Genomic DNA, 13,405 nt, shown 5'->3' on the forward strand with positions numbered 1-13,405 from the left:
AGAGGGAGGATAGAGGAATGGTGAGGATGCAGGGAGTAGAGCTGATGAAGGTAGATGCATTTAAACACTTGCGATCAACAGTTCAGAGTAATGGTGAGTGTGAAAGAGAGGTGAAGAAGAGAGTACAGGCAGGGTGGAGTGAGTGGAGAAGAGTGTCATGAGTGATTTGTGACAGATGGGTACCAGTAAGAGTGAAAGGGAAGGCCTACAAGAGGGTAGTGAGACCAGCTATGCTATATGGGTTGGAGATGGTGGCATTAACAAAAAGACAGGAGTCAAAGCTGGAGTTGGCAGAGTTAAAGATGTTAAGATTTGCATTGGGTGTGACGAGGATGGACAGGATTAGGAATCAGTATATTAGAGGGTCAGCTCAGGTTGGATGGTTTGGAGACAAAGCCAGAGAGGCGAGATTGCGTTGGTTTAGACATGTGCTGAGGAGGGATGCTGAGTATATTGGGAAAAAGATGCCAAGAATGGAGCTGCCAGATAAGAGGAAAAGAAGAAGGCCTAATATAAGGTTTATGGATGTGGTGAGAGAGGACATGCAGGTGGTTGGTATGACAGAGCAAGATTCAGGGGACAGGAAGAAATGGAAACAGATGATTCACTGTGGTGACCCCTGATGGGAACAGCCGAAAGAAGAAGAGGAAGAAAGAAGATCTCAGGCAAGTATGAAGTGTTTAATGGGGTACCTTAAGGCTCTGTACTTGTACTGTGACCATATTTCTTCTATTTCTTATGTTCACATGTCCTTTGGATAGAAGTGATAGGTACAAAAGTGTATGGATGATTCAGAAGTTGTGAATGTGGTGACCAATGTTGCAGACAAGGCTCACTTTCAGAAAATACAGTTGTGTAAAATCCTACCATAACAGTTGATGTCCTCCTTTTCAGTGTTGCAGTATTCATCACCTCTGGGATCTCCTGCCAAGGATAGGTCAATGTCTGGCCAGTATGTGAACATTCTCAACCTAGAACTGAAGTGCCTCAAGAGAACCAGGACCCCCAGCAGAAAGGAGAACATTGACATTCAGAAAAAGGAAGGAAGAGAAGGAGAAGAACCTCTTGGCCAGAGGGAAAATACCCCCCATGGATAGGGAGAGAAAAGAACAGGGCTAGGAGGGAGGGAGGGAATACTGTAACAGTGAAAAGAAGGACATCTCCTGTTATGGTAAGATTTTACACAACTGTACTATGACCCTCTGTACCATTGCTGAAGTATTCATCACCTCAGGGAGAGTGCAGAAACTACTGAGAAGGTAGAGAGGAGGAAGGCAAGAAGGGGCCTTACTCAAACCCACGAAGGATAGCCTGGGCCTGGAAATGACATCCAGTTTGTAATGTTTAATGAATGTGAGAACCAAAGATCAAGTAGCTGCTTCAAGGGCGGAGTTGGTGTCCAAACCACTGAAGAAACCCCCCTGAGGAAGCCACTGCTCTAGTAGAATGAGCCATAACAGAAGCAGACAACTGTCTGCCATGAAAAGAATAACAAAAAGAAATGGCGTTGGAAATACAGGATGACATGGTTTGCTTAGAAAATGACAAACTCAATGTCCTGGAATGAAAAGAAACAAAACGTTGGTCAGATATACGAAAGGCCTTTGTTTTGTTTAAATAAAATCTGAGCTGTCTATGCAACTCCATGGTATGAAGAACTTTCTGACTAGCAGGCTGCAGAGAAGGGAAAAAAGAAGGAAGCTGGCTAGACTAATTAAGGGACAGCTCATTAACCACCTCGAGCATAAAAGAAGGATTCATATGAGGAGACATGTTGCCTCTATGAAAAAACAAAAACAGAGAGCGCCAAAAAAGCCTAGAGTTCAGATACTGTTCTGGCAGTTAAAGCAACCAATACAACAGTCTTCCAAGTACAGTGTTGCAAAGAAGAGGAGGCAGCAGGTTCAAAAGGAGCCTGAGCCAGGTTTCTAAGGACAAAATTAAGATCCCAAGAAGGTGGAACAGGCTTTCTTGACGGGTCTGATATGAACGATACCTTTTAGAAACTGCTTGACCGCAAATCTAGAGGCTAAAGGAGGAAAGAAGGAGTAAATGGCTGACAGGTGAGCTTTCACTGAAGAATAGACCAAGCCAGTGAAGTGAAGGGCATTCTGACTGATGTATATTAACGGCATATGGACTGGCAACAGCAAAGTTCTGGGGTGATAGCGTTCGTACGTCACCTTTATGCCCTATGCTTGTGCAGCCAGCATATGTCTGATGCACGATGCTCCTAGGCAATTAAGGTTTTGGTATATTAGCCAGACATTGTGTTAGCATTTGCAGGAGATCCCAGAGGTGATGAATACTGCAACAATGATATGGAAGGGCATATATACTGATGAACACTGTAACTAGTCATAAGCAAATATGGCAACTTTTAATACTAATCAATGTAAGATTCTCCAACTAGGAAAGGATATTGTAGACTATGCATATACAATGACAAATGATCTGATGCCAGAATGCATGATATATGTAGGTGTCAGAGTACATATTTCTGAAGGTATGAAATTTGATGGATATATCAGTTGTCTGGCTAGAAGGAATTATGATGTAATAGACTCTATGATGCAGTCTGTTGTAGTATTTCTACTATTGTTTAAGAGTATAGTGAGGCCAATTTAAAGTACAGAGCAGGGTTCTATAATTACTGTATAAACAACATTGACAGTTTTGAGACAGTGCAAAGATATTACACCAAAAAAAAGTCTCTGAAGTGAAGCATCTATGATACGTGGAATGGTTAAATTTAAATCTCGTCTACTCTGCTTTTTATCAGTTGCACCAGATGTGATGCCATTTATTGTGCAACAAATGTCCCATGAGCTGGTACACTAGATATCATGTTTAATGGTAATTGTCAAGAGACAAGGAACAATAATACCTCAATCACCTCAACAACTGACACTAAACTCCTAGAAGTAATAACTGATAATCTAAAGTTTGACATACACATAGCCCAAACAATCAAAAAAGTAAACAAAAAGCTCGGTCTACTGTATCGGAACAAGCAATTCATGACCAATTATACCAAAGCCACTATTGCTAGAACACACCTATTATCCACCCTACTGTATGCCTCCCCAATCCTGACTAATCTTCACCACAGCGAACTAAACAAAATGACATCTTGCTATAACAAGATTGCAAAGTTTGCTACAGGTGCCTCTAGTAGATCCCATTACTGCCTTTCCCTCAAGCAGCTCAACTGGCTTGAGTTGCCCCAACTACTTCTTGCTACTCAACTCTCCACAGCCCACAAACTGTACTACCTCTCTGACAAAACTCTTGCTCTACAAGAGCTAATACAGCACTATACCACCACCCGAACCTTAAGATCAACAGACCAAAATCTCACAAATGTCATCAAACATAAGAATGAAGCAGGTAAAACTCTTTTTGGCTGTACTATAGCAAAAATCTGGAACTCACTCCCAAATCATATAACATCTACAAGATCTGCATCACTATTTAAGAAACTACTCAAAACCCCCTATACTAACAATTGGCTGTGCACATGTGACTCCCCAGGCTAAGCCACTACAATGCAGTTTTGCAAGAATTCCAGCAAAGAGCACCTATAAGTTTCAACCTTATATTCTTACTATAAATTTCTAACCTCTGAATACTTACTCTTACCAAACAATGTTCTATTTTAATAGTTTTGATTTAAATGTCTATTTAGAAATGTTGAAGTTTTATTCTGATGCTACTGACTTTTTTTATGTCTATTCAGAAATGTTAAATATGTTGTTTAAATGTTTAATTGCATGCCTTAAGAACACAGTTATGTATTTTACTACATGTATTGTAACATTGTATTAAGTGGAGCTTTTCTCCCCGGGCCTCCACTGAAAATGAACCTGTGTCCAGTCGGACTTTCCCAGTCATCAAATGTAAAATAAAATAAAATAAATAAATAAAATAAATAACAATAAACGGGAGTCTGACTTTAAATGTGTGGCTGGGAAAAAAAAGATGGAAAATATTAAGTATGAGTATTCACACGGCCTAGTAACTTAAAAACCTTTAAAAACAGTTTAGATGGCTGGTTTGGAGTTAAGGCATATTGAACTGTGACTCTATGGAGATAGGCTTATTTTGATTTATAAAGAGTTCCCTAGCCATAAGCATACATTGAAACATTAATGAGTACTAGAAGTATACATTTCCAGGGGGAGGTCATTGTGAGTCATGTTGTGATATGGGTGGTCTGTTCCATTGCCCATGGCTGGGGATTAGTTACTTAAACAAAGTGCTCTAATTTCCAGGATGACAAGGAGAGTGCAAATTCCCTGGTTCTTGCACGAGTCAGGGCCCTTCCAGACAACTCTCACCCTAGCAAATTTGGGGACTCCAGTACTGCTAGGGAATAAATGGACTCAAGCCCACAGGAGGATTGATGGCTAGCAGAACATGGAGAAAATCACCTAGGAAAACAAAAATGAGTCTTGATGGTCAGCAGGTGGCATGGCGGGCACCTAAAGAAAAAAAAAATCTGTGGCTGAGGCCTATTATTACTTAAAAGACAGTACAATATTTGGTTGACTTCTTAGATATGGATACTTAGCACTGATAGGAAAAAAATTAGCTTTATATATTACAAAATAGTGACACCAGGCATAAATTTGAATGCCTGGGTATTGCAAGATGTACAAAATATGACAATTCCTTATCCTAATTCATTTCCAGAACAGGGTATTGTTCCTTCAAGCCATTAGTTCATCAGTGTACATTGCCTCAGGAGAGTAGTTGATTGTACTGGGGAAGCTAATATCTGTGACATGATGCTTTTGACACCAAATAGACCTGCTGTTTTAAGTATTCATTTGCAAAGTACTAAAACAGTTCCAGTCGGAAAAGGCATACAGAAAGAATTTGGGACATAAATCTTGGATGATTCCTAGGATCATAGGAGATTACTAGGCTATCGACCCAGAGGTCATTTTAAGCCTAGGCGTTTCAACCCAATGTAATACATAGAGGTACTAGTCAATACCCAAGATTGCTTTCAGTGATGACCTGCTCATGTCCAAGAGGGTTGTGGGCATTATCTCCAATAAGAATTCCTGGTGCCCTATCCACTCATCCAGGTTCCTCTTGAACAGTTTCACAGATGTGCGCTGTTTCACATGAATTAGTAGTCTGTTCAAAAGACATGACAGTCACTGGGAGATAAATCTGTCCCTCCAGCATGTACTATTTAAGTCACAGGCCATATTTAAGTCCCTGAAATGGGTAGCCGTAGACACATTTGACTTACAGATATGCAGTAAGTTCATTATGTTTGGGTCTTGGGTTGCTCTGTAGGCCAGGCATAAGTCTCCTGTAAGAAGTCTATATGATACAGAGTATAGTGACAGGGATTTTAGTCAGTCTGTGTAAGGAACATGCTGGTGGGCCTTGATCTTCTTTGTTAGAAACTTCTGAGGTCTCTCTAATTGCCGTAGGTGCTTAGTATGGTATGTACCAAAGGGGCATTATATTCAATTATGGGCCAGATAAGTGCCGAGTATAGAGGTGTTATAACTTCTTTTGCTCTTGAGGCGATGTTTTTACTAATCAAGTGAGCTACATGAAAGCTTTCCTTCAATGGTAGACATGAGGTGGTTGAAGTTAAGGTCATGGTCAACCTGTGATCCCAGGTCCCTTACCACTTCATGGGTACTTAGGGTATTGTTATTGATCTGATAGTGTGAAGGGACATTCTTGTCTTTGTGCTAAAGGGAATGATGATGTATTTCTTTGCATTCAGTTTGAGACCGTGACTAATACACCAACTGTTGATCTGTGTGAGACCCTCCTGACATCAAGTGGAGATTCAATGATTGCACCTAGTTTGCAGTTGTCTGCAAACCTGATCAGCCACAACCCTTTAGTTTTGATGTGAACTTCTGAGAAGTATATACCAGACAGTAGGGGGCCCAGCACTGACCCCTGTGGGATCCTGCTGGTAACAGGTCTGTTGGTTGATGTGGAGTCACCTACTTTGATAGTGTCTGGCTTGTGAGCTGGTTGGTAACACATCTTACAACGAAGGGGTTTACATTCAGTTTGCTAAGTTTATCAGTAATGTATGAATGTGGGATTGTGTTGAAACCCTTTGCCAAGTCCTGGTATGCCGTGTGCACAGATTTTCCCTCATCAATGGCCTTGGTCACACTTTCAAAGAAATCCACCAGATTTAACAGGCAGGATCTGTCCTTCATGAAGCCAAATTGGGTAGGATCTAGGGTTTGGAGGTCACCTATGTCTTTATTTATGAGATCCATAATGATAAGTTCCATGGCCTTACAGATGAGGCTGGTCAGGCTTATGGGACTGTAATTCCCTGGGTCTGTTTCTAGGCCACCTTTGTGGAGGGGAATAACTGTAGCTGTTCTCCATTCCACAGGAACAAAGCCAGTAGTTAGGCTATGACTGAAAAGGGTACTTAGTGGTGATGCTAGTTCATGTTTTAGCCTGTTTAGAAGGGTCTATATTAGATAAACTAAAGTTTATCTAATCGAACGCTCACATGAGTGAAAAGTGTGGAACTCAAAACCGCAATTGCGAGATCGCGGTACAGTGAAGATGGAACTATTTGCCCTTTCCTCACTGTAGTGTGATCTCGGAGTTGGAATATATATTTAGCATGGGGGGATGCAGCCCCCCACAATTCCAGTTTCGAGTTATTGGATTTTCGCTCATGTGAGCATTCGGTTAGATATACTTTCATTTATCTAATATAGACCCATTTAGAAGACAGTTGGGGATGTCATCTGGTCCCACATAGGCCATATTCTTTGCCTTAGACAGGACTTTGAGGACCTGCTCTGTAGATATGTGGGGGGGGGGGGCTTGGGGGAGGGTTTGTTGTAAGTTAGGAGGGGATAAGGGAGTGAAATTTTCACCAAACCTGTCCATTAGCAGGTTTGCTATCTCTGCTGGGTCAGTGTGTGTGATACCATTGGCCACCAGTTCTGCACATGTTTGGGTCCGATCCTTTAGGTTACGTACATGGCTGTAAAAGGTCTTATGGTTATCCTTGGCAGTAATTGCTAGCTTTCTCCCAAAGGAGCTCTTGTAGGATTTGACAAGATGTCTTATTTGCCTGTTAAGGCTGAGGAGGGTGCTTTTCCATTGCTGGGTCCTTGTCTTTGTTTTCCTGGTTAGCAACTTTTTACATTTATTGTAGAGTTTGTTGATGCTGGAAGTCTACCATGGCAGCTTATATTATGACCTAGACCTTGCCTGCCATTTCCTGAGTTCAGAATGCTAATCAACATAAAGCCATTCCATGGGATTAATTGCAAACAACAGTCTTTTTTCAAATTAACAAAGTAAATTTTAAAAAGAAAATAAATGTGCCATATCTTAATTTTATGGATGCTGTTTGCCCATAGATGTTAAATATCACAACTTTACTGCCAAAATACAGTGAAGAAATTTGGTTATAAGAAACATTGGGTTTCATTGCATTGCAAAAGCAGCTTCTAAAGTACCTTGGAAGGATACCCCTGGGCACTTCCCATGAGATGGGTTACTGGAAACATTCCACTGGGTGAATGCACCAGGGTAAACCCAGGACGCAGAGGGATTATTTCTCTCAGCTTGCCTGTACACAACTGAGGATATCCCAAGATGAAATTCAGACTGTTTCAGTAAAAAAGCAATCTGGTTTAATACCACTGTGAGCCCCACCAGGATAAATAATTTTAAAAACTGATGATGATATATTATGCATAGCATGCTTAAAGCAACATATTTTAAGAAGTGCAGTTTAAGACCTTCCTTGTGATTTCATTCAATTAGTTATATGATACCCTCTTTATGTTGTTCTTTTTCTGGAGAATCTCTGTTAACAAGGTGAAAATATAAGGCAGCAAACTAGACCTAGATGGAACACTACCTATAACAGGCTATACTGACAAGCACACCATACAGCCACATATGTGGATTGTTTAGGCAATCACCAATTCACCTGTTCGCATCTTTGGAATGTGGGAGGAAGCCAGTGACCCTGATGAAAATCCACATGGACATGGACATTTATTCATGAATGTAGGATACTATCAAATGCTTTTTTGTAGTCAATCCATGCCAAACCTAAATTCTTCCCCTTTTTACAGTTCTCCACTATGACTTTATTTAACAAGACAATGATCCTTTGTTCCATATGACTTTCTTTTATTGCCCTTTTGTTCTACTGCCATAATTGAGTTTTCTTCTAAATGACTGTAAACTCTGTTGGCATCAACTCCAGTGAATAGTTTATACGTCTCAGAGGGCAAGTTATTGGGCTATAATTTTTAGGGTAGCTTGCAGGTTCACTCAAGTAGGACCATCGTTTTTCCTGTTATCCAGGTTGGTACCTGTTCGGGGTGCACACATAAATAGTTCTTACTCATGGCTAAATTTTCGTGCAAAGATGTTAATAGTTTTAACCAGAAGTTAGGTACTGCATCTGGGCCTGGGGTTTTCCAGTTAGAGGCTTTTCTTAACTTTGTTTCAATCTCTCTGTCTGTTACTTCATCCCATTTCTTTTACTTTTTCTATCCATTTAGCATCTTTGTCATGTTCCACAGGATCTTCATAGGTACTTCTCTAAAATGTATCTATTTCTTCTTTTTTGGTGTTCTCTCAATTCCTTTCACCTTGTTTCCCAGTTTTCTATAAAACTTTTTGGGATCATCAATAAATTGCTTATTTTGTACTTTTCCTTTATAATTATCTGCGTATCTTCTAAGTTTATCCAACTCTGCTGAGATTTTCAGTTTGTTATTGGTGATAGTGCATGATAGATCCTGATCTGTTCTAATACTGCATATTGTTTTTATCATGTCTGTCTTTCTAAGTATTTTTGTTGATCTGTTCCCTCTTCTATACTCCTCTAACAGTGATGCGTTTTGTCTTAATTGCTTTTTAGATTTCTCTGTTCGATACTTCCATGATGGTATTCAATTTCTCCCCTTTCTTTCCCTCACTACCATGTGTTCTTGTGGTAGAATTTTAGCAGTAATTAATTTAGCTGCACAGTAATATATCCTGTTTACTTCTGTTATATCGCATGGATGTCTATGGACAGTCCTAATTACTATGTTCATTTGTTTTATCAAACGTCTGACTTTTGTTTTTAATTGACCTTCTGCAGTATATTTCTTTCATTGATCTTAATATGTCTATCTATCTCTATTAAATCAAGCAACTCTTCTCTTAGCTCATTTTCTTCTAAACTGAGTGTACATTTTTTGTTTTCCACTTCCTGCAGGCATTCCATAGAAAGTCCTATTGCATCCTCCTATGGCAAATTCTCTTCAATATCATCCTGTGTCGTATAGGAACTCACTGGCCTATCACTCCTCAATATTGACTGCATCAGTTTCCTGTTCCTTCCTTTGTTGTCCAGCTTCAAGTGAATGATTATACTGGTTTCCTGTGGAAGGCTCCAAAATATCTTCATATGACACCTGACCAATTGTTTCCCATTCCACTGGTTTCCCCTTAATTTGGAGGTCCATTGCTCTATCCTGTTGTGGTGCTTTCTGAATTAGATTTTCTATACTGAATCTTTCACTTCGAGGTACTCCATAACCACATTTTCTATTTCTTTAACTTCTCCATTAATAATCTCCTTTTCCTCTTTGTCTTCTTATTTTTTGTATTGTAACGTTTTCCATGTTTGGATTCCTTTGTCTGTATTTCTCTTCAAATATTGTTGGTGCTGCTCTTTTTGTATTGATTAGTTTTGCTTTCTCCTTTGCATAGACATTACACCATGTTACATTTCTTTTTCTTTCCTATGTCCATATTTCCTCTTCAGAGGTCTCCTGATGTTCCTGTTCTCCTTACTTTGAGGACTCACTCCATCATGCAGTGATGTAACCTGTGTTAGACCTTCTACACCAAATCCTTCACTTTGCAGGCACTCCATAACTTCATTTTCCGTTTTTTTTAACTTCTACTTTACTAATCTTCTTTTCTACAATCCCTCTTTGTGATATTATTTTGGTAATGTAAGTTCTTGCTGAAGTGTTCTCAGGTCATTATTACTAATTCTGTTTCCTCCATGTGTTTTGTTTGGATCCATATTTAATTAAGACAGACATCATGGGGGCCAACAAGATACACAGTAGGCAGCCCCTGTGGTACTGTGCGAGAAAATTAGTGGACGCATCATTCTGACTTCCTTCTCACGTCTGCGTGTGTGTGTGTGTGTGTGTGTGTGTGTGTGTGTGTATATATATATATATATATATATATATATATATAAAATGTTACTTCTTTGTCAATCATGCATTAGATGACTTTTTATATGTAATATTCCTGGTTTTGAAAGTAACCAGTACACCCACTTAAAGTCCGGGAAGATACCAGGCAATCATTTTTGGATATTACTAGGTATGTGTGGAAAATTAGAGAACATTCTTGTGACACATCAGAGACAAATATGCAGGAAATGAGATGTAGATTTCTGGCAGGAAATGCAGGGGACAACATTTTGCAGCAGTGCACCAGATGGCTAATGCACATGAGACACATACGTCGCAAGTCAGGTGAGCTGTTGTTTCCAGGACAAATGCACGTTTGCCTAGATTTAACATTGTTAAGACTGGTGATTAAATATGTAAAACATAAAGAAACAAAACAGTCATGGTAAATGTTAACAGTGATATCTTTTAAGCTGTGAATATGAGATGGTTAGAGAAACATATGCCTAAGGCAAGGGATTGATTACACTTTGTGGTAAAGATTCAGGAAGTGGAATTACCAATGTGGTTTGGCACAGAATACCACTGAAGAAGGAACTAGATGAGAGTTGGCTCAGATGTCTTTGTAGGGCAGTATAAAACAGAAGCAAACATGGAGGTTAAATAATCAGCAGGGATTACTGTAAATGGTAAGGGGGCGATACAAGAAAGTTCCTCATACTATTATGAAAACAAGAGATGTAGCTGTTCTTAGGAACAGAAAGTTCTGCATGTTAAGGCAAAATGTTAGTAAGTAAATACATTACATGAAATTCAAAGTCAAATACTTAGAAAATATCTTCTGAAAATGTTTTATAAGAATTATACCTGAAAGGCTGGTGAATTGTTTGCCTGATATAGGATTTGATCATTTGTTCCCACTGGTAACTCTCTATTTGCCTTATTTATTTATCTTGTTTGTTAACTGGGGTAGTACACTGATTATAATAGACCAGTTGCAGGCACAATTTGGGTGAAGAAATTCATGAAAAAATAAAACAGAATAAATTCATAATCACAGAGAATCCCATAGACAATTGAAACAAAATGTAAATATTAACAGAGTAAAAAAACAAATGTGGATTCATTTTAGTAGCAAATATGAGAGGGAAGCAGCAGGTGAGAACAGAGGGTTGAGCAGGTGAGGTAGGTGAGAAGGAAGTAGTTAGGTAATGTGTCCAGAAGAAAAGCACTTCCCCCTCATACTGGTCAGCTCACCAGCCTGGAATCACAGCTGGTTGAAGACAGTCCGAGTACAGAGTCATAGTCTCACAGCTGGAATGTATGCTTTTTGAATCACAGCTGGTTGAAGACAGTCCAAGTACACAGTCATAGTCTCACAGCTGGAATGTATGCTTTTTGAATCACAGCTGGTTGAAGACAGTCCGAGTACAGAGTCATAGTCTCACACCTGGAATGTATGCTTTTTGAATCACAGCTGGTTGAAGACAGTACGAGTACAGAGTCATAGTCTCACAGCTGGAATGTATGCTTTTTGAATCACAGCTGGTTGAAGACAGTACGAGTACAGAGTCATAGTCTCACAGCTGGAATGTATGCTTTTTGGCTCTAGTTCTTCAGGTGGAGGGCATTCATTGAAATCATGCCTGTTACATGATGCTCCCCTACATGAGTTATGGATGTTTTTCCATCTCGCCTTGTGTATTTATGTGGCCTCCACTTGAGTATAGTAAAGTGTTGGAGAATGACACACTCTCCCTTTGAAGTCAGAAAGCTGGACAGTGACCACTAAAAAACTAGCCCTCTTCCCCCTTGACCCGCTCTCCACCTTCCCAGATTACAAGATGATCCCAGGTGACCAGAATCACAGTTGGATACTTAAAGGCACAGCTCAGTACAGACTACATTACATCCTTTAAGTTTAACATTTGCATGCGTATGTATACACAGATAAATGTACACATGATTGTGTGTGCAGTACACTATTGATTAGGGATGTCACATAGCAAACAAATTGAACACCTCCACCGGCTTTACCATAAAGGGTATACTCCCGTAATAAATGAATGTTACAGCTCGCCAGAATAACCAAAAGTAGATATAGTTGCAAAAGTATCAGCCACTCGTAGATAAAAAATCAATGAATTTAATAACCAACAAAAGACACATACAACGAACTGGGATTGAGCGCGCTTTCATCTATAGTTACCAGACTTCATCAGAATCCATTGTTACTAATTATTACATGCCTTAAATACTTTTAGAAATTAAACATTTAATCAATTAATTATTTTATCAGTCAATTGGTCATTATTTAGTTCTAATTTCAGGTAAAATCAATTTTTAAAAAACTATATCTACTTTTGGTTATTCTGGCGAGCTGTAACATTCATTTATTACGGGAGTATACCCTTTATGGTAAAGCCGGCGGAGGTGTTCAATTTGTTTGCTTTTCCGACGAGAAGGAGTTGTGGCTGTGGTTATTAGGGATGTCACATACACACATCATTTCTGAATTTCTTACGAGAAAGATGCATGCACAAAAGACAGCTCAACCTAAATATGCGCTACATTTTATTATCAGCTTTACAACATAGTTTTTGTTATAATACAGGAAACTCTTGGTTAACCGGCACCCATGGGGCTTGGTAGATGCCAGATAACTATAGTTCCTGGTTGCTTGAGATTTACTATTAAAAATAGGCCTGATTCATACTATACCCTACACTATTTGTTTGGTTTGACTTGTTCATAGGTTGGGGAGAGAGAAGGGAATTTATTCCTATTTTCCTTTTTAAAGCTGAAAATGTAAAGTATGTTTCTCTGGGGGGAAACAAAGTGCAATGCATGAAAACTGTACAGTACATTTTCGGGGGGGGGGGGGGTTCTGGTTGCTTGAAAGTTCTGGTTGCTTGAGTTCTACCTAACTGAGAGTTTACTGTTGTATGAAAAATAATCACTTCATTTGGAAGGTTTTCTAATAACTATTAATTCTAGATGATTTACAGTCAAGTAAATAATGTTGCAGCTGATTGTAAGGTCACATCTTATAGTTGTTCATTATAAGGTAGATTGTCATCATCAGGTCTGGTATACAAGGAAACAGCCAATATACAGTTATTACCAGGACGTATATGGGGATAATAATCTAGAATAGGCTTTGTTTGCCAAATATGCAACACATACGGAGTTGAACTGTCTTGTCATTAGTA

This window comes from Protopterus annectens, chromosome 13.part0 (genome assembly GCF_019279795.1).
Source record: "Protopterus annectens isolate FY-2018-M chromosome 13.part0, PAN1.0, whole genome shotgun sequence".
Lineage (NCBI taxonomy): Eukaryota > Metazoa > Chordata > Ceratodontiformes > Protopteridae > Protopterus > Protopterus annectens.